The following is a 21,788-nucleotide window of genomic DNA, read 5'->3' on the forward strand; positions in this document are numbered from 1 at the left end:
TCTGGGTTCGAGAACATTTTTTGACATAAGTGACATATCATTTGCTCCCCAACCACCCCTCCCTCCCTCTCCTGCTCCCTCAGACATTACATGGCTGTATTCCCTTGGACTCCTGGTAAGAACTTTAAAAATAAATATAAAGCTAGACTTAGTAGAAATTGGTTATTTTCTCTTAAAACGAGTACTACAGATACATTCCTCTGCAATGGGAATAAATTTCTACATTTTATTCCAGTGCTAAATGTTACGAGAAAAAAACAATTCATATTTATTTAACGTAAATCTTGAGAGTTTTAAAAGCTTTTAGTGAAAGCAAAAAAATTAGACCTACAGTACTGTTCTAGCTTCAGTATTAATGTGCTACCAGTATGGCTAGAAAGAAATGAAACATAAAATTTGTTATCATTTTTAGTTCGATAACTGAGGTTTGCAATTCTCTAACTTGCACATTATTTCACTTTCAGTCAGAACATGTACTTATACTGAGATGTTAAACATAAGACACTATTTAACTGGGGAAAACTTACCAGTAAGCAGTTAAGTGTTAGGGAATTTTTCACACAAATAGTAGAAAATTGACAAACATGGCAAAAATTATTACATATGCAACCAGAAAAGATAACACAAATTTGTGTGTGTGGTATGAAACCAAAATCAATGGGAGGACCTGGATTTGACTACTGATGACAGCACCAATTTAAAGTGACATGCTTTTCACTCAAATGGTAGTGACTGTAAATATTTGCACCTAGATCTGAGGCACAAGAGATTTATTATAATAAAGATTTTGTTATTATATGTGCAGGATGGGTCACAACTTATAACGAAAAGTCACATGTGTGACTTATTATAAAGAAGCAAAACATCTCATGGCAAAGTAGACATAGTAATCAACAAATATTTATCATCTGGTGTCTTCCCACAATTCCTGAAACTGCCAGAGACAGTACCAGTTCACCAAAAAAAGGTGACGAATGTGAATTGTCCAGTTTTGGATTAATTTCAATAATTCCAGCTTGTGGCACTAACACTCAGTGTCCTAAGCAAGGCATAGTAATCACCAAATATTTATCAAGCATCTATTAAACAAATGCAATCATTTTCTTTCTATGTAAACCCCTGTTGTGTTAAATTCTTATTTTAGCTGTTTTCAGTAATTTTCTTTTGTCTGGTTTTAGACCATCAATCCAGTTCAGCCAGTATACTGTAAACACATTTAGCATAAAACACAGACCCACAGTCTGTGAAGGTCCCTGAATTCTATGTTTATCCACTGTGACATGCTTAAAATTGGGCTTTGGTGTTGTTTGAAACTGTATAAATAATAATGTTATTGTGTGATTCCGTTGGATGGCTTGGTTGCTGAGACAATGCTGACACATGCTACAATTACAAAATCAGCTGCCTCCACTTAGGGTGGCTTTGCTGCTATTGCCTCAGCGATTTTCCAGTGGTCAAAACAGACTCCTAAAGAAGCCTTCGCTGCTGCCATGGAATCATGGCGTCAGTGTTGTGAAAAATGTGTACATCTGCAGGATGATTACGTCGAGAAGTAACGCCAGTTTCATCGATTTCGGGTGAGTAGTTAATTAGAAAAAAAATTGGAGGCCTTAGAACTTGAATGCACCTCGTAAAGCATTCTGGAGCAACTGAGGTAGCTCAGTCAAAGTACAAGGTCAAAACACAATGATGCAAGTAATTTGTGTCTTCTAAAGACAGTATTTTAAATGTTTTGGGCTTCCAGCCACATCAAGTGTTTAAAATACCACCTAGAAATCCAGTTATTTGTAAGTGACATGGTCCAGCTTTTTTTCACACTCTTACATTACATTCTCTTATTTTCTGTACAGAGGCCGTATTATGATCAGATGGTCAGCATTGTGATTGGAACCCTCTTTATGGAAAATTTTAAGGATATTGCCTTAGACAATGTCCATCTGAGGCCTAGTTGTTTCTTCCAAAACACTGATGACACATGTATCATATGGCCCCATGAACATGAAAAACTTGACATGTTCTTGAAACATATCAACAGCATTGATGTCCAGTTTTCTGTGGAAGTAGAAAAAGCTTCTTCAACACCCTCATCCACTGCAAATGAAATGGTTGTCTTGGCCACAGCATCTACAGAAAACTTATGCATACCAATCCATACTTTTATGCTATCGGGCATCATCACCCAACACGGAAGCACGCTGTGTTACAAACATTGGCGCATCAGGCAAGAATGCTGTCAGATGCTGATAACTTGCCCCATGTGCTGAGCTAACTACACAAAGTCTACAGGGACAACAGTTGCAACATTTATCAAATAAATGAAATGACCTCAAGCAAGAATCACTATGAGATCACTGACGAGGTACTGGGAAAGAAACTTGCTTTTTTGCCATTTTGTGGCTCATTGTCAGGCAAGATATGCAGATACGCCACCTGCTGAGAAGTCACAAAATCAAATCGATAGTCATGTCTCCAACAAAAATTTGATAATTAGTAAAAAAAAAAAAGACCACAAACCCCATTTAAAAATTACAGAAGTCTATTAATGAGGTAACATATACACTATACACACTACAGTCAAATAGCACACTGAAGATTACTCAGCCACTGGAGGATTTCTCCAGCAATATTGTGGACGTCTAATTCCTCCCACTTTGAAGCCATAAATTACACAATTTAAAATATGTTCTATAGTTTGAAGTTCACCGTACTCACATAAGAGCATAAAATAAGGGCGCAACAGTAGCCCATCAGCAGTCAATGGCAATGGCCAAGGACAGCTTGCCTGAAAGCTCAGTGGCATTTTAACCATTTGACGCAGCAGGAATCTTGAGATCATTTTATTCAATGTTACCACCATCACTCTGCATTCTTACACCAATAAATTCCATTACAACTTTTGAAATATCTTTCCTTGGCAAAATCTAATTCCAGATTTGTAATCTATTAAACAAATGCAATCATTTTCTTTATATGTAAACCCCTGTTCTGTTAAATTCTTATTTGAGCTGTTTTCAGTAATTTTCTTTTGTCTGGTTTTAGACCATCAATCCAGCTCAGCCAGTATACTGTCAACACATTTAGCATAAAACACAGACCCACAGTCTGTGAAGGTCCCTGAATTCTATGTTTATCCACTGTGACATGCTTAAAATTGGCCTTTGGTGTTGTTTGAAACCATATAAATAATAATGTTATTGTGTGATTCCGTTGGATGGCTTGGTTGCTGAGACAATGCTGACAGATGCTACAATTACAAAATCAGCTGCCTCCACTTAGGATGGACAGTTTTTCTAACAGTTACTGTCAGAGTGGCAGGTGTTGGCCTGACAGCTTTAATTGGTGAAATGTATGTATATACCTTTATCAACAAACAATGGTATGGTGGCAACGGTGTTGGTGGTCATATTGAAAGCCATGTTTTTACTTGTGATGGAAGCTACCAATAATAATAATAATAATAATAATATAAAAAAATTGCAGAAAGTTTTGAAAATTCCTGGCAGACTAAAACTGTGTGCTGAACCTGGACTCGAGTCTGAGACCTTTGCCTTTTGCAGGCAAGTGCTCTACTGAGTGAGCTATCCAAGCATGACTCATGACCTGCCCTCACAGCTTCACTTTTGCCAGTACCTCATCTCCTACCATCCAAACTTACACAAGTTCCCTCTATACCTTGCGACAGTAGCACTCCTGGAAGAAAGAATACTGGGAGTACTTGGCTTAGGCACAGCCTAGGGAAGTGTTTCCAGAATTAATATCCACTTTGCAGTGCAATGTATGCTCATATGAATCTTCCTGGCAGATTAAAACTGTGTGCTGCAATTGGACCGGAACCTGGGACAGGTAGAGCACTTGCCAGTGAAAGGCAAAGGACCCATGTTTGAGTCTCATTCTGGCATAAAGTTTTAATCTCCCAGGAAGTTTCAAATCAATGCATACCCTGCTGCAAAGTGAAAATTCATACTGATTACATGAAGTTTGTCTGTTATTAAACCTCTAAGATCACATCAGACATATGAAGCTGTTGACCCGAAACCCTGTATGAAATGATAACCACAAGATAAGAACATTGCTAGAAAAAATTAGTGCACCTGGAAAGATGACATCAATTTTGATCCGATGACAACATATGCCACCTGTGGGATAGTAGATGTATTGATAATGGTTTCAACTTTGTCTGCCAACAGATAATATGGTGGCATAGCTACCTGACTGTCATCTGTGTCTACCTTTTAATAGGAAATGCTGATAGCCAGAAGGCTCAGTATAATGCAAATGTATGAAGCAAGCAGGCATCCATGCCACAGAGTTGCACTTGTGCTTTCTACAGCAAACTGAGCACATCTGAAAGATGTTAAACTGTGGCCTTCCAAATGGTGGTGGGATTGTCATTTTGGAGAATTGTCTCACAAGCTTGATGTGCTGCATTACCTGTGCAATGATTCTGATATCAGTGGATGCATGAACATTCTCACACCCATAGATGAAGTTCTGGACATCCATGCAGCACAGATGACAACAAGAATTGTTGTGTTGTAAGGGCAGCAGTGGCAAATTGTACAGCTACCAAAGCATAGATAAATGGGTTTGTGAGCCCAGATGTCTCAGCACCAACTGTTGCAAACCAGTTATTAGCAGTGGGTCTACAGACACACAGATCTCTAGCTCATCTTTTCATGCTACGAAATTGATGTGCATGGCTTGACTGGTGCTGTCAAAGGATCACTTGGAAGATGGAATGGTGCACCGTGATCTTCAACAATGAAAGCAGATTCTGCCTGCATGCACATGATGGTTGTTTGTATGTATGCTGTAGACCTGGTGAGAGCTGTCTCACAGAGTGCAGTCCTCCAAGACACACTGGCTCCACCCTACATCTTATGGACTGGGATGCAATAAGCTATGACACTCTTTCACCTTTGTCTTTCTGGAGGGAGTGCTAACCAAAGCTCAGTATGTGCAGAATGTTATTAGACCAATTCTTTTGCCATTCTTGCAACAGGAAGGTGATATGTTGTTCCAGCAGGATAATGCTCACCCACACACTGCCTGTGAAACTCAATGTGCTCTGGAAGACATGCATAAACGTCTGTGGCCAGCACAATCACTGGACTTGTTTCCAAATAAGCATGTGTGGGATATGATGGAATGAGAAGTGACTTGGGTGACTCATCAACTAACAACTCTTACAGGTCAAGCAGGCATGGTATAACAATCCCAGGAATTCACAATCTGTATGATCGATTGGAGATGCAGCACCTGCATTGCAGCCCACGGAGGCTACACAATGTTCTAATATGGGTGTTTCAGCATGGTTCAATACTGGGTACCTCAGAACTGCTTGTGTTATTGATCTATTAACATAGTAATTTTAAGTACTCCGTATTCACTATTGCAACAATAGATCTTCAGTGAATCAGAAATCTCTAAAAGAATGTATTAATTTTTTTTGCGGCAGTGTATATTCAAGGGATTGTGCGTTTAAGAAGCTACCAATGGGGGTAACAGCACTTCCAGGATAAAAGATGTACCCTGGCTTCATCTCTTACTAAGAAACGTCAGAGACTCCAATGAACTTGCATCTCCACCTCTGATAGTTTTGAAATGAACAACTTTGCCAAAGGTGTTGGTTCACAGTTTGAACTTCGGTCCCTATAATCTGGAATAGCAGCATCAACATTGGCAGCTGATTTCCCTTGACAGCCTAAAGACTTTGATGTCTCGTGATCTGCCTCAGACTGTACAAAGGAATGCCCCTGTTTACAAATAAACTTATGTATGTTCACTGCAGGGAGGATTAGTGGTGTTTGCTAAGAAACTTCCATAAAACAAAAGAGTAATTCTGGATGAAGAAACTTGAAACATCTGAGATTGGGCTTTTAGGGATGTTCAGAGATCCAAACAATCTTTTGGAGTCATTATTTTAAATGTAATCTTTCGTGTACAGCTCAGTTACTCATGTGTGAGGCACTGTTATGTTATGTTATGTGGTTTATTCATCTCATTACATACAATTTTCAAATCATTTGATTTGATGTACAGGAGACATGTCAAGGTTTACAAAAGAAACTTTTTTCACTTTTTTTGAGAGAAATACAAAAGATTACATTATATTTTACATTTCTAAGTCACAGCTACACATGTACATAAAATAATAAATGTATTACAATCCCTGTGTTCAGATTGTGAAGCTGTCCTCAATGAATTCATCGACAGAATAATAACACTTTTCCACCAGGAGAGTAAAGAGCAATCTTTTCAGTGAACCAATATCCATTTTAAATATATTACTGCCTTTTATTTTATTGAAAATTTTTAACCCCATATACTCTGACGTTTGGGCATAAAGTTTTAAACGATGTGTTGGAAGTTTGAAGTTATCTCTGTGGCGAGTGCTGTAGTTGTGGTCAAAACAGAAATTGTCTAGTGTATGTTGATTTCTATATAGGAACACCACCATCTCATATATATAAAGTGAGGGGATAGATAGTACTTTTAAATTTTTTAACAGTGGTCGACAGGATTCCCGTTTTTTTTGCAACATACATGTTTCTAATTACTTTCTTTTGTAATACTAGGAGCCTAGTGACATTTGCTGAAGTTCCCCAGAAGATTATGCCATAACGAATAACTGACTCAAAGTAGCAGTGATAAACTATCTTTCTGGTATCCATGTTTGTGGCACCTGACAAAATACACTTTGTATTCATCAGCTAGTCATGAGCCCAAAAAGTCGGTAGGTGGCCATTCAAGTAACTGAAAGCCTGATAAGCCTACATCAAGCACATTGTCATTCCATGCTGATTCAACTCTATGCCATAGTTCACCAACCATAGCTACTGGTAAGAGGTGCTGTGCTGGTCTGTTGGTGACTCATCAGTTATGACCAGATGTTTACAGCAGCTGAGAGATTTGGATAATGTGCTGTGGTTCAATGCCCTCTGTACCAAGGCAGATGTGGACAGCACAGGGTGCATGCAGCCTTAAGTTATCTTGTTGGAAGTTGACATGACATTGAAGGTTAATAAGATGGAGACCTTGAAGACAGGGCACAGACACAGGCCTTAATATGTCAGAAATGTGACACCTGCTTTCCAAATTACTGGCTATGTGAGTCAGAGGTAATTTTGTTCAGTACCCAGTGGCACCCAATATAATTCAGCCAGGGCCTGTATGATGATGTGTCCAATTTGGTTATACTCATTTTCCTGTGAGCCTCAATACATGGATACAGCCATCATGATGCTGAATGCAGAACTGGGAATTTTCTGAAAATACAACATTGCACCACTTCTGTGTTCAATATTGTCTTTTAGCACACCTCTATCTGCTGCTACATCAAGGGAAGCCTCAATAATGGTTGGCATGTTGATACTTACCTTGATGCAAACAGGCCCAATTCCTTATTCAAGCGACTGATGACCTCAGAAGTTAAGTCCCATAGTGCTCAGAGACATTTTAAGCTTATTCAAGTTAAGTGACTTGGCCATTTGATACTGCACAGCTGAGCAAAAAGCAACTTTTGGGCATTAGTTGTGCAGTGCCACTGAGCTCTTATTGTCATTGAGTATGGTCCTCCCAAACCCATAGAGTCGCTATTCACATCCTGACCAATGTGATCAGCAATATCACAGACAAATGAACCACAGTCTCGATAAACCACAACTCACTGCTGTTGAAATCTGATAAGTGCTTGTAGATGTTACTGCTCCTGAAATGAGGTGTAATGCAAGACATAAACAAACAACATCCAGATGTGATTGCTGAATAAACAACCCGCTGTACGATTTTTCCTTATATATAGAATGCAGATGGCATTGTTCCCTCCTACATTGTGCAGTTGCACTGACATGCTAACCATTTGCACAACTGAGGAAAAGATATTTGGCAGGTAGCATCTGTAGCCTTCGAGACTGTCCACAGATGAGGCTATTGTGTACACATAGGTGACATCAAAGTCTACTTATATCTATGGAGTGAGCATAGGCCACTGTGCATATTCTCAATGTCAAACTGGTCTGGTCATGTGATTTTAGTACAACACTTGTTGTCTGAAATTTGCAGTAATAGCAAAACTTGAATATTACACATATTCACCTTGTTTTATATATGTTTCTGCACATTTGAGTTTTAGTAATAGCTATGATGCAGTACTGTCGTCATTACAGATATAAAGAGAAGTATGTGAATGTAGGACTAATTACTTTCCTTAGGTATTTATAACAAATTAATAACTGTAAATGTCATATTGAGATGAGGCACTTTATATGTTGAAAAATACTGAGACACAATATTAGGAAGTCTTGTAGGGATAATTCTGCAATTTTATGGCCATGTGTTTATGAGACAAATACTAGATAAATTTGCAAGTGTGTTTGAGTAAACTACCAGTTAGTGTACACATAATGGTGCTATGTTAATATGCAGACAGAATTTGTTCATGACAGTCTGGTTGATATCCTCCAATTTATGCAGGGTTTCAAAACTTTGAACGTATGTATTCCTGCACAAGACAGTTTCCCATACCGCATCATTGTAACATAATTAAGAAGAACAAATTCAACAATGTGAATCAGTGCAATAGAAAATATAAAAAAAATTGTTGGCTGTCAATTCTTATCCTGTTATCAAAAAATTGTAATAAAGTGGACTCTCAGCTATGATGCTGTTGTGAGAAACCACAATGCCATTGCTCTTTACATCTTTAAGTCAACTTCAGTTTCTGGTATCAAATTGCTAAGAGATCTGTAAAACGCTTATACAATGTTTCACAGTACTTCTGACAGTGAGACAGAATTCTCATTCTGCACATCTCAATGCTACTCCGTACATATTTATACTCTATAAGTCTAACATAACAGTTGCGACACTGCAATTTATTTTTGTTAGCCACTGTGATGGCAGCACGCTAAGCATCCAGCAAGTTATACTGTTCAGTTCAGCGAAAGTGAACCATAATTGTTTATATAGGTTCATAGAATGGTTTTTACAAATGGGTGTATCGTCCATCACAAAAAATGCAGAAACATAAAAAAGAAGACACAATATTTGTCTATTTCCTAACGACCCTGGGACACAATTCTCTTATAATCTATTGATATTTACTCAATATTGTCATTTCCCTTTAAGAACAGAAAATGGCTTGTAAACACCTGAAGATCTGACCTTTTGCTGAAAGACATCATACATTTACTCAACTAATGAAGTTTTGTTCACTACACTTCCAGTCAAATCAGTGAATTTAGAACATAGGAAACTTCTATGGAATGTGTTACTCACATTATTTAATGTGCCAAACAAGCCACAACAACTGTAGCTGAAGGGAAAACCACACAAATGTGAAATTTCAAAAGCTAGAAAACTTTTTCCCCACACAGAAGAAACCCATTCCACAATTGCTGCTACATCTCGGCCACAAATGGCAAGAGTTGTATGATGGAAAGTTGAGTGACATGTAAGAAAATGTGCATCATTAGACATCACAGAAAACTGTTAAGTTTCAAACAATGTGCATGTCATAATAAGAACAGACAGCAGCAAAATTAATCTTGCAGGTTGCTCTCTCACCATTAGGAGTGCTAATGGTGTTTCATCCATCAAGATGGTAACAACTTTCACAGCAGTGGCTGTTGTGACTGTATATGTTAAGAGTGTGGTGACATCATTTGAAACCTTTTATGAAATACACAGAGATCTGCTGACGATCACCACCAGGAGCAAAGATTAGCAACTAACTCTGAACATAAATGAATCTGATGTAATGCTTGTAAATAGATGAAAAGGTTTCATTTCTTGTGGCTACATGATAAGCAATCAGTTGCTGGAACCAGTCACTATTTTAAGTGTCTAGGCACTCCTGTTTGAAGCAATTTAAGGTTTATTTATTTCGAGTCAAAAACATTACAACAATTTACAATATATACAATATAACAAATCAGGTCAAATCATAAAAGAACAAACTAAACGGTATTAGCCCAAAATTGTGCAACGGCAGCAGCATTGTCTGAAACATCAACAAGCTCTTGTGTGGAACATGATACAGGACATCTAGGACAGTTAATTAAATGTTTGGTTGTCTGTTCTTCTCCGCAGTCACACAAGGTGGAAGATTCCTTCATGAAGCCCCATTTAAACAGATTGTCCTTAGTTCGTCCGACGCCACTCCTGAGCCGATTTAGAGACTTCCACACTGTCCAGACTTGATTTCCACCAGGAGGAAGGGTCTCAGAAGGAGTCATCCAATCGTTACTGTCAGATTTTGCTGTCCACTGAGATAGTCTGGCTGCTCCAGTCCGACCGGTGAGGGGTGTAGTAGTTCTCATGAAGCTCCTCCTAGATTTGAGTCTACTAATTGGTAGCTGGTATCCATGTAGCAGGTGATCGGTGTTATGATCTGCTTTATGTCTCTCAAGTTTGGCTGCGACTTCACGCCTTATGTCTGGAGGAGCAATACCTGCTAGTTTATGGAGTTTATCAATAGGTGTAGCTTTGAGGCATCCCGTTACTGTCCTGCAGGTTTCGTTCAGGGCCACATCAACCTGCTTTGCATGAGATGACTTGTACCATACAGGACATGCGTATTCAGCTGCGGAATAACACAAGGCCAAGGCTGATGTTCTTAGTAGTTTGGGATCTGCACCCCAAACGCTGCCAGTGAGCTTCCGCAGGATGTTGTTACGAGCAGCAACTTTCTGCTTGGTGTTAGTGCAGTGTTTTCTGTAGGTCAACGTTCGATCTAAGGTGACACCCAGATATTTGGGGTAGAAACAATGTTCAAGCTCTTGATCTTCCCAAAACACTGTAAGTTTTCTATAGGCCTCTCGATTGCGTAGGTGGAAAGCACAAACTTGAGTTTTAGCAGGGTTCGGTCTTAAATTATTGACTCTGTAGTACTCAGATAGGTCCTTGAGAGCAACAGTAAGCTGGTTTTCTACTGTGTCAAAATCTCTGGCTTGTGTGACTAAGGCAAGATCATCTGCATAGATGAAACTCTTTGTAAGAGAAGGTTGAGGCTGGTCATTTGTAAATATGTTGAACAATATGGGGGAAAGGACACTACCCTGAGGCAAGCCATTCCTTTGACTTCTCCATCTACTCTTTCTTCCTTGGAACTCCACATAGAATCGCCGGTTTTCCAAAAGTGTCTGCACAGTTCTGGTGAAATTAATGTCTCTAGTGATGTAGTAGACTTTGTGCAATAATTGTCGATGTTGAATGGTGTCATATGCTGCTGTGAGATCCACGAAGACAGCCCCGGAAATGTATCCTTTCTCATATCCCTCTTCAATATGTTCAGTCAGATTAAGGACTTGTGCTGTACAATTCTTTCCAGGTCGGAAACCTGCTTGTTGAGGTATGAGTTGTTTTTCAACAATGGGAGTGAGTCTATTTAGCAACATTCTTTCATAGATTTTATACAAATGGCAAAGGAGCGAAATCGGTCGGTAGTTCTTGGGATCAGCTGTACCCTTTCCAGGTTTTAGTAAGGGAATAACTTTAGTTTTCCTCCAGATGGCAGGGATCTGTTTCCGCTTCAGACAACCATTATAGAATTGCAGAAGCCATCTTTCCGTGATGGGACCAAAATGTTTAATTTGCTCAATCATTAGGTCGTCTAGACCAGGCGCTTTACCATTTTTGCATTTCTGAATTGCGGTTCTGAGTTCTTGTAAGATGAAGTCATTTGATATATGGTTGTTTTCACGTTCAGGTTCTCTTTTGAGTTTTGTTCTATCTTTAGAACAATTGACCCTTCCATTCTGAACTAGATGATGAGCAATTTGATCTGGTGCAATGTTTGCATGGCCATGATTGTGGACAGGGTCGTTGTTCAGGCGTCGCAGCAACTGCCAGGCTTTCTGACTGCTTTTAGACATATCAAGGTTCTCGAGTAGCTCTATCCATCGTTCTTTTTTGGATTTGGCTAAGGCTGAGGATAAATTTTGGCCAGCAGTTAAGGTTTCAATGCTGTAAGGATTATCATTGAAAAGTTGGATATAGTTATGTAGATGCTTCACGGATTCTTCTGTCAAGCCAGGTATGTAGTTAACTCGGCAGCCTCTGGGAGTTGAGAGTCTTGTGCATCTCTTCACGGCTTCTACAAACTCATCATAGTTGGAAACTGAGGGTTCTATGCGTGAAACTTCTGAGTCAAGGAGATCAGCAAACTTCTGCCAGTCTGCTTTCTTGAAATTGTATCGCCTTCGGAATGATGTGATTCTAGGAGTAATGGCTGCAAACACTTGGCAGCCTATGGGGCGGTGTTGAGTATTTGGTATCGGATTTAGAACAGTTTTTCTGCATTGGTGAGCTATGTTCTCGCTAACAAAAATTAAGTCGGGGTTATACCCACGTTTCCAACGCCCACTGTTAAAAGATGGTGGGAGTTTATTATCATGGACAAGATTAAAATGGTTGGTATCAGCCCAAGTCAAAACTGCTTCACCATTACTGTCGTCCTCAGCATAACCCCAAACACTGCTATGACTATTGAAATCTCCAACAATAAAGTGAGCTTGTTGATTGGTGTAGTTGTCTGTAGGTGAAAATTGGAAATCTGCTCCTGGGGGTTTGTAAATTGACGACACAATACAACCATTCAGTTCTACAGACAGTATTTCAATATTGTTAAATTCTGTAAGTGAGGTAGAGAGAACAGCTATATCGTTCCTCACAAAGATAGCACTGCCATATTGTCTATGGGGTCGCTCAACTGCCAGTTTCATCCCAAGGATTTTTGGTCTTCTCATGGTGTCATCTCGATGGGTTTCTTGTATACATAAAATATCACACCTAGGTTCCTTGGCAATATGTTGCAGGAGTTCTTCTTTGGCAACAGACAATCCTTCTATGTTGATTGATACAATCACAAGGTGAGGTCTTGATAAAGACCTTTGGTTTCCATTCATAGTGAAACCTATATTGCAATGCTTTTGGAATGCTGACGTTCAGTTCAGTACTGGAGAATCTAGTCCAGTACCTATGCAGGGGCACCACGTGCAGGAGTCAGCTTTAAGGTGAAATGACAACATAAACCTAGCAGTGGGAAATGCAGATTTCAGCCTCAGATTCACTTGGAGAAATCCTGAGGAAGTGTAATTCCAGTACAAAATAGGTCGGTTACAATACCCTCTCGCGATCAGTTCCCAAGTGTTGTTCATCAGTCTGGGACCCTTACCAAGTTTGAATTAATGGAAGAAATTCCATGAAGATATGCTCGATTCACCCCCACGTTTCTGTTTAGTCAGCACTAGGATATCATGGGAGTGCTTAACAAACTGCAGATGGAAATGCTAAAAGAAATACTATGCCTTCTCAGAGATCTTTCCTCAAAAACTTCATAGTGAACATGTATCAAAATGAATCAAACAATATACCTCTTTACCAAGAAATAACTGTCTCCATGATAACGATCCTCTTCCATAACTGAGTGGCCAGTGTGGCTGAGTGCCATGTGTACGACCCAAGGTCAGTTCCTGGAACTGCAAGGGATTTTCCCTTGGTGGGAGGACTAGAATGGGATCCGCTCATTCTTGTGATGCCAGCTGAGGAGCTACTTGGATGAGAAGTAGTGGCTGCAAGGTTTGGGAAGCCAACAACAGCCAGGAGAGTTGTGTGCTAACCTCATGCCTCTCTGCACAACATCCACACAAGGCCTTATACAGGATGACGAGGTCAGTTAGCATTGCATGTTCCTCTCAACCTGATTGCCGAACTACCGTGATCACAATGCTAAATGTAGAGAAATTTGAGTCCATGTGGAGGGTTATTGACTATTTCTTCCCATGCAACATGAACATGAAACCTGGAACACGACACTGCTACATGATATAAACTACAATGCAGGCTTTTAATGGCTGGTCTAGTGTCCTTGGTGGCTTTTGTTTTATGGGCATGGTCCAAAACATATTTCTGTGGCTGATGTTTCATCTTCTAATGCTGTAGTCATCATCAGAGGCTATAAAGACTCAGATAGGAGTTTCAAACTTAAACAAGCTCAGTAAGCAAGATTGTTTATACCATGCAATAGGTGGATCACCAGACTGCTGGCTGAGATCGCAGTTATGCCGACTGGTGTTATGGAGGCTATAGTGAGGAAGAGTTGGTTCTGTTTGCCTTATTTAGCACTAAGGCACACAACAAGAACAACTGTCATCAGTGAAACATCACCAGCAGATCATGCTTGAGGACCACCAAATTAATTTCTATGACACTGTTGTTGTTGTTGTGGTCCTCAGTCCCGAGACTGGTTTGATGCAGCTCTCCATGCTACTCTATCCTGTGCAAGCTTTTTCATCTCCCAGTACCTACTGCAACCTACATCCTTCTGAATCTGCTTAGTGTATTCATCTCGTGGTCTCCCTCTACGATTTTTACCCTCCACGCTGCCCTCCAATACTAAATTGGTGATCCCTTGATGCCTCAGAACATGCCCTACCAACCGATCCCTTCTTCTGGTCAAGTTGTGCCACAAACTTCTCTTCTCCCCAATCCTATTCAATACTTCCTCATTAGTTACATGATCTACCCATCTAATCTTCAGCATTCTTCTGTAGCACCACATTTCGAAAGCTTCTATTCTCTTCTTGTCTAAACTATTTATCGTCCATGTTTCACTTCCATACATGGCTACACTCCATACGAATACTTTCAGAAATGACTTCCTGACACTTAAATCAATACTGGATGTTAACAAATTTCTCTTCTTCAGAAACGCTTTCCTTGCCATTGCCAGTCTACATTTTATATCCTCTCTACTTCGACCATCATCAGTTATTTTGCTCCCCAAATAGCAAAACTCCTTTACTACTTTAAGTGCCTCATTTCCTAATCTAATTCCCTCAGCATCACCCGACTTAATTAGACTACATTCCATTATCTTTGTTTTGCTTTTGTTGATGTTCATCTTATATCCTCCTTTCAAGACACTGTCCATTCCATTCAACTGCTCTTCCAAGTCCTTTGCTGTCTCTGACAGAATTACAATGTCATCGGCGAACCTCAAAGTTTTTATTTCTTCTCCATGAATTTTAATACCTACTCCGAATTTTTCTTTTGTTTCCTTTACTGCTTGCTCAATATACAGATTGAACAACATCGGGGAGAGGCTACAACCCTGTCTTACTCCCTTCCCAACCACTGCTTCCCTTTCATGTCCCTCGACTCTTATAACTGCCATCTGGTTTCTGTACAAATTGTAAATAGCCTTTCGCTCCCTGTATTTTACCCCTGCCACCTTTAGAATTTGAAAGAGAGTATTCCAGTCAACATTGTCAAAAGCTTTCTCTAAGTCTACAAATGCTAGAAACGTAGGTTTGCCTTTCCTTAATCTTTCTTCTAAGATAAGTCGTAAGGTCAGTATTGCCTCACGTGTTCCAGTGTTTCTACGGAATCCAAACTGATCTTCCCCGAGGTTGGCTTCTACTAGTTTTTCCATTCGTCTGTAAAGAATTCGTGTTAGTATTTTGCAGCTGTGACTTATTAAACTGATAGTTCGGTAATTTTCACATCTGTCAACACCTGCTTTCTTTGGGATTGGAATTATTACATTCTTCTTGAAGTCTGAGGGTATTTCGCCTGTTTCATACATCTTGCTCACCAGATGGTAGAGTTTTGTCAGGACTGGCTCTCCCACGGCCGTCAGTAGTTCCAATGGAATATTGTCTACTCCGGGGGCCTTGTTTCGACTCAGGTCTTTCAGTGCTCTGTCAAACTCTTCACGCAGTATCGTATCTCCCATTTCATCTTCATCTACATCCTCTTCCATTTCCATAATATTGTCCTCAAGTACATTGCCCTTGTATAGACCCTCTATATACTCCTTCCACCTTTCTGCTTTCCCTTCTTTGCTTAGCACTGGGTTTCCATCTGAGCTCTTGATATTCAAACAAGTCGTTCTCTTATCTCCACAGGTCTCTTTAATTTTCCTGTAGGCGGTATCTATCTAACCCCTAGTGAGATAGGCCTCTACATCCTTACATTTGTCCTCTAGCCATCCCTGCTTAGCCATTTTGCACTTCCTGTCGATCTCATTTTTGAGACGTTTGTATTCCTTTTTGCCTGTTTCACTTACTGCATTTTTATATTTTCCCCTTTCATCAATTAAATTCAATATTTCTTCTGTTACCCAAGGATTTCTATTAGCCCTCGTCTTTTTACCTACTTGATCCTCTGCTGCCTTCACTACTTCATCCCTCAAAGCTACCCATTCTTCTTCTACTGTATTTATTTCCCCCATTCCTGTCAATTGCTCCCTTATGCTCTCCCTGAATCTCTGTACAACCTCTGGTTCTTTTAGTTTATCCAGGTCCCATCTCCTTAAATTCCCACCTTTTTGCAGTTTCTTCAGTTTTAATCTACAGGACACTATGATTATCAATATTTGATCATTACTATGCTAGGATGCACAGAGAGGGCACAGAAATACAAAAGCACCCCCAACACTTTGAAGACAAAGCCCGAAAATAGCTCAGGCCACAATTCTGAGTTCAAAAGACCACACCCGCGTATAGCTCGGGCTGTGATTTTCTCAACGTGCAACCCATCTGTCATTTGAATTATGGACTCATTTAATATGAGAACAATGTACGGCCCTCTCACTGTCTCTTCCTTACATGTACCACCTCCCTGCGGGTTTGGGGGTAAGAATAGGCCCGCGGTATTCCTGCCTGTTGTAAGAGGCAACTAAAAGGAGTCTCAAACTTTTCGGCCTTCTGTGATGGTCCCCTGTTGGGTTTGACCTCCATCTCTCAAAATTTTCTGAAGAGCGAGCCGACTGGGGAAGGGCGCCTTACTTGGTGCATTGTGTCCATCTTGCGATCAGACCTTTCGCCAGCTTATTCGCTGTTGAATTGCAGTCCTGCCCGCTCTCCATCTCTTGGGCACGACTACATTCCTGCGTGCAGAGTACACCTTTCACAGTGCAGTGCCTCTTTTTGCACTGGCGGCGACCATGGACCAGATGTTACCTAACATCCAGCACGGTAGCCAGTCTGTTGCGGTGGGGCTGCCATGTACCCTGTTGGTTGTAGCCCCCTGACAACACAGGGATCACTCTACTGATGCCTGCGCCGTTAACTCCCCACGTATGCCAAGGAGTAGATGCCTATCCTCCTGGGGTATCGGGACTCCCGGCAACAGCCATCCTGCCAGGTGGCCTTTGCTGTGGCTGGGTGGTGCCCGTGGGGAGGGCCCTTGGTCGGAGTAGGTGGCATCAGGGCGGATGACCCGCAATGAAGCGTGGTACATCGTCTCTTGCTGGTGGCCAGCCGCCAGCAGTCTCTAAGCGTTCTCGGGCTCAATTTAACGCTCAGAAGTATGATCTGAAAACGTTCCCCTCCCTGGCCTCACCGTGGGAGGAGCGTAAATCTCAGGATGGCAGTAGCAGTTATTCGCCCCGATTCTTAGTTTGTACGAGAGCTGATGGGGAGTCTTTTCTCTCCACAAAGCCTCAGTTCGTCGTCGACCATTTAGAGGACACGTTTGGGGAGGTGGAGGGCTTGTCCAAAATGCGCTCTGGATCGGTCCTGACACAAACGGCATCCTCTGCCGAGTCACGACGGTTACTTGCTTGTGACAAGTTGGGGGATGTTGCTGTTACGATCACACCGCATAAGAGTTTAAATATGGTCCAGGGAGTTATTTACCATAAGGACCTTCTTTTGCAGTCTGATGATGAGCTGCGTGCCAACTTAGAGCGCAGAGGTGTACATTTCGTCCGGCGTGTTCATCGGGGTCCGAAGGAAAATCAGATAGCTACCGGTGCCTTCATCTTGGCCTTCGAGGGTGATACGTTACCGGAAAATGTCAAGGTGATGGTCTACAGATGTGACGTCAGGCCCTATATTCCTCCCCCGATGCGGTGCTTCAAGTGCTGGTAGTTCAGCCATATGTCTTCCTGCTGCACTTCCAGCCTCACATGTCGAGATTGCGGACGCCCATCTCATCCCAATAATCCATGTGCCCCGCCTCCCATCTGTGTCAACTGCGAGGATCACCATTCACCTTGCTCGCCAGACTGCAGAATCTTCCAGAAAGAACGCAAAATCATGGAATATAAGACCCTGGACCGACTGACTTATACTGAGGCCAAAAGGAAATATGACCGATTACATCCCGTGAGAATGACATCTTCCTACGCCGCTGCTACAACACCTGTGCTTGCCCTATCAGTTTCGCGACTTCCGGCCGGATCGCTGAGTGGTACAACTCCTCCTGCCCCTTGCCAGTGGGGGGCTCTACCCACCGGGTTGCTCCTGCACCACCTACCTCACGAGCAACACCATCCCCCCCCCATTAGGGACATCCGTCCCTGCTTCTAAGCCGGAGAAGTGTCCAACTTCTTCGGCTTCTCACGCTCGCAAGGGGTCCCTTGGGTCCCTCCCTTCCCAGGTTTCCACCAGTGGGAAGGCTGATGACCAACAGTGGTGTAAGTGCCTGCAATCGGCTGGTCGAAGAGCTTCACGATCCTCCTCAGTCCCGGAGATTGAATAGGTGAAGCCCTCCCGGCCAGTTAAACCCAAGGAGCAGCGTGAGAAATCCAAGAAGAAGAGCTCTCAGCCCAAGGAACTCGCGGTGGCAGCCACCCCACCGCAACCTTCCAGCTCTGCGTCTGAGGAAGAGGTGGAGATTCTGGCGTCTGCTGAGGACCTCGATCTCGCCGGTCCCTCAGACGCCATGGATAGCACTAGCACAGGTGCTCAATCGGAGGCAGCAGGTAACCCAGCGGCGTAATCTGCCTTCCCAGTCCAGTCACGCCTTTCTCAGCCATGGACAATACCATTCTCCAGCGGAACTGCAGCGGTTTCTTCTAGCTGAGCTCCGCCAACTTATCAGCCTTCATCCTTTCTTCTGCATTGCTCTTCAGGAAACTTGGTTTCCAGCAATGTGAACCCCCGCCCTCCGTGGCTATCGGGGTTATTATAAGAACCGGGCAACATATGAAAGGGTGTCTCATGGCGTCTGCATCTATGTCCTTAACTCTCTTCACAGCGAGTCTGTCCCTCTACAAACAGCTTTAGAGGCTGTCGCTGTTAGGGTGTGGACGCCACAGGCTATTACCGTCTGCAGTCTTTACCTTCCACCGGATGGTGATGTCACATGGCATGAGATGGCTGCACTGCTAGCCCAATTGCCGTCACCTTTCTTGTTACTGGGTGACTTCAACGCCCATAACCCTCCGTGGGGTGGGTCAGTGGCAACAGGTCGAGGCGCCACCATTGAGCATTTATTGGCACAGCTCGATCTTTCACTTCTAAATGATGGTTCCTTCACACACTTCAGCGTGGCGCATGGCACATACTCCGCCATCGACCTTTCGATCTGTAGCCCTCGCCTCTTACCGTCTGTCCAATGGAGTGTGCATGACGACTTGTGTGGCAGTGACCACTTTCCGATCTTTCTGTCACTGCCACCACATCACTCTTCTGGGTGCCCCAGCAAATGGGCTATGAATAAGGCTGACTGGGACTTGTTTTCCTCCACTGCCGCTATTGAGCCTCTCTCTAGTGATGGACATTGATGCGGTGGTTCAGTCGGTCACCACCGGCATCGTTACTGCTGCCGAATCTGCCATTCCCCGTTCTTCTGGGTCCCCTCGACGGAGGGCTGTGCCTTGGTCATCGCCTGAGATCGCTGAAGCGATTAAAGATCGCCGGCGGGCGCTCCAGCGTCACAAGTGACATCCCTCCATAGATCACCTTATCGCCTTCAAACTGCTGCATGCGCGGGCCCGCCTCCTTATCCGCCAAGGCAAGAAGGAGTGCTGGGAGCGGTATGTGTCCACCATTGGCCTCCATGTCACACCATCACAGGTCTGGGCCAAGATTCGACGTGTCTACGGCTATCGGACCCCTGTCAGCGTCCCTGCGCTCTCACTGAATGGAGCAGTTTGTACTGACTCCAACGTCATAGCAACCCGCTTAGCAGAGCATTTTGCTCTGAGTTCCACTTCTGCGAATTACCCCCAGGCCTTCCGCTCCATCAAAGAGCGGATGGAACGTCGGAGCCTTTCTTTTCGCACCCACACTTCTGAATCCTACAATGCTCCATTCAGTGAGTGGGAATTTCACAGTGCCCTTGCCGCTTGCCCTGATACCACTCCCGGGCCAGATTGCATCCACTGTCAGATGCTGAAACACCTTTCAGTGGACTGAAAGTGACGCCTCCTCGACCTTTACAACCGTATCTGGGTCGAGGGTGAGTTTCCGTCGCAATGGCGGGAAAGCATTGTCATCCCCGTTTTGAAACCGGGCAAGAGCCCCTTGGAGGTGGACAGCTACCGCCCCATTAGCCTCACCAACGTTCTTTGCAAGCTTCTCGAACGGATGATGAGCCGGCGCTTGAATTGGGTACTGGAGTCTCAGGGCCTTCTGGCTCTGACTCAGGGTGGGTTCCGTAAAGGCCGCTCCGCCGCCGACAATCTGGTGAGCCTGGAGTCAGCCATCTGTACTGCCTTTGCCCGCCGTCAGCACCTAGTCGCTGTCTTTTTCGACATGCGGAACGCGTACGATACGACATGGCTTCATCACATCCTTTCTACGCTTCATGGATGGGGTCTTCGGGGCCCTCTGCCGATCTTTATCCACAATTTCCTGTCGTATCGTACCTTCCGCGTGCAAGTTGCAGCCTCATATAGTTCCTCCCACGTCCAGGAGAACAGCGTGCCACAGGGTTCTGTTTTAAGTGTGTGCCTGTTTTTAATAGCCATTAACGGGCTCGCTGCAGCCATGGGAAATTCTGTCTCCGCTTCCCTGTATGCTGACGACTTCTGCCTTTACTACAGCTCTACTGGCATTGCAGCTGTTGAACGTCAGCTACAGGGCGCTATCCGCAAGGCGCAGTCTTGGGCTGTAGCTCATGGGTTCCAGTTTTCGGCAGCCAAGACCCGCGTTATGCATTTCTGCTGGCGACGTACTGTCCACCCGGAGCCGCAGCTTTCTCTTGATGGCGAACTTCTTTCAGTGGTGGTATCACACAGGTTTTTGGGGGTGGTTTTCGATGCCCGGTTGACTTGGCTGCCTCATATCCGGCAGCTCAAACAGGCGTGTTGGCGGCATCTCAATGCTCTGCGATGCTTGAGCCACACCCGTTGAGGTGCCGACTGATCTACCCTGTTATGGCTCTACCAGGCATTAATCCAGTCTCGTCTGGATTATGGGAGCCTGGCTTATGGCTCCGCATCCCCATCTGCGTTGCGGGTACTGGACCCAATCCTCCATAGCGGGATACGCCTTGCCACTGGTGCTTTCCGCACCAGCCCTGTGGACAGCATACTAGTGGAGGCAGGTGTCCCTCCACTGCGGTTACGATGCCAACAATTACTGGCTGCTTATGCTGCCCATGTTTTTAGCTTGCCCGGGCGTCCAAATTACTGTGTCCTGTTCCCGCAGTCAGTCGTCCATCTGCCAGACCGTCGGCCCCAGTCGGGTTGTCCAATCGCCGTACGCGTCAAGGAGCTTCTCTCCGGGCTTGGGTTTTTCCCTGTTCCACCTCCTTTCCGGGCACCTCTGCTTACACCCCCGTGGTGTGTGCCTCGCCCTTGCCTTCGGCTCGACTTGGCACAGGGCCCAAAGGACTCAGTCCCTCCAGAGGCCTTCCGCTGCCGCTTTTATTCCATCCTGGCCACGTATCAGGGCTCTGGCATTGTTTACACTGACGGCTCGATGGTTGCTGGTCGAGTTGGTTATGCGCTAACTCTAGCGGACCATTCCGAACAACGTTCCTTGCCGGCTGGCTGCTGAGCTGGTCGCTATCTTTCGAGCCCTAGAGTATGTCCGCTCCTGCTCAGG

At 43.5% G+C, this 21,788-nt stretch overlaps 1 protein-coding gene across 1 annotated transcript in view; it reads right to left on the reverse strand.

Annotated features, from left to right (window-relative positions):
• LOC126418881 (cytochrome P450 6j1-like) overlaps nt 1-21,788 on the reverse strand; it is a 141,706-nt gene that overhangs the window by 9,547 nt on the left and 110,371 nt on the right. The gene's annotated exons all lie outside the window — the stretch shown is intronic.

The sequence above is a fragment of the Schistocerca serialis genome, chromosome 9 (assembly GCF_023864345.2).
Source record: "Schistocerca serialis cubense isolate TAMUIC-IGC-003099 chromosome 9, iqSchSeri2.2, whole genome shotgun sequence".
NCBI classification, from domain to species: Eukaryota; Metazoa; Arthropoda; class Insecta; order Orthoptera; family Acrididae; genus Schistocerca; species Schistocerca serialis.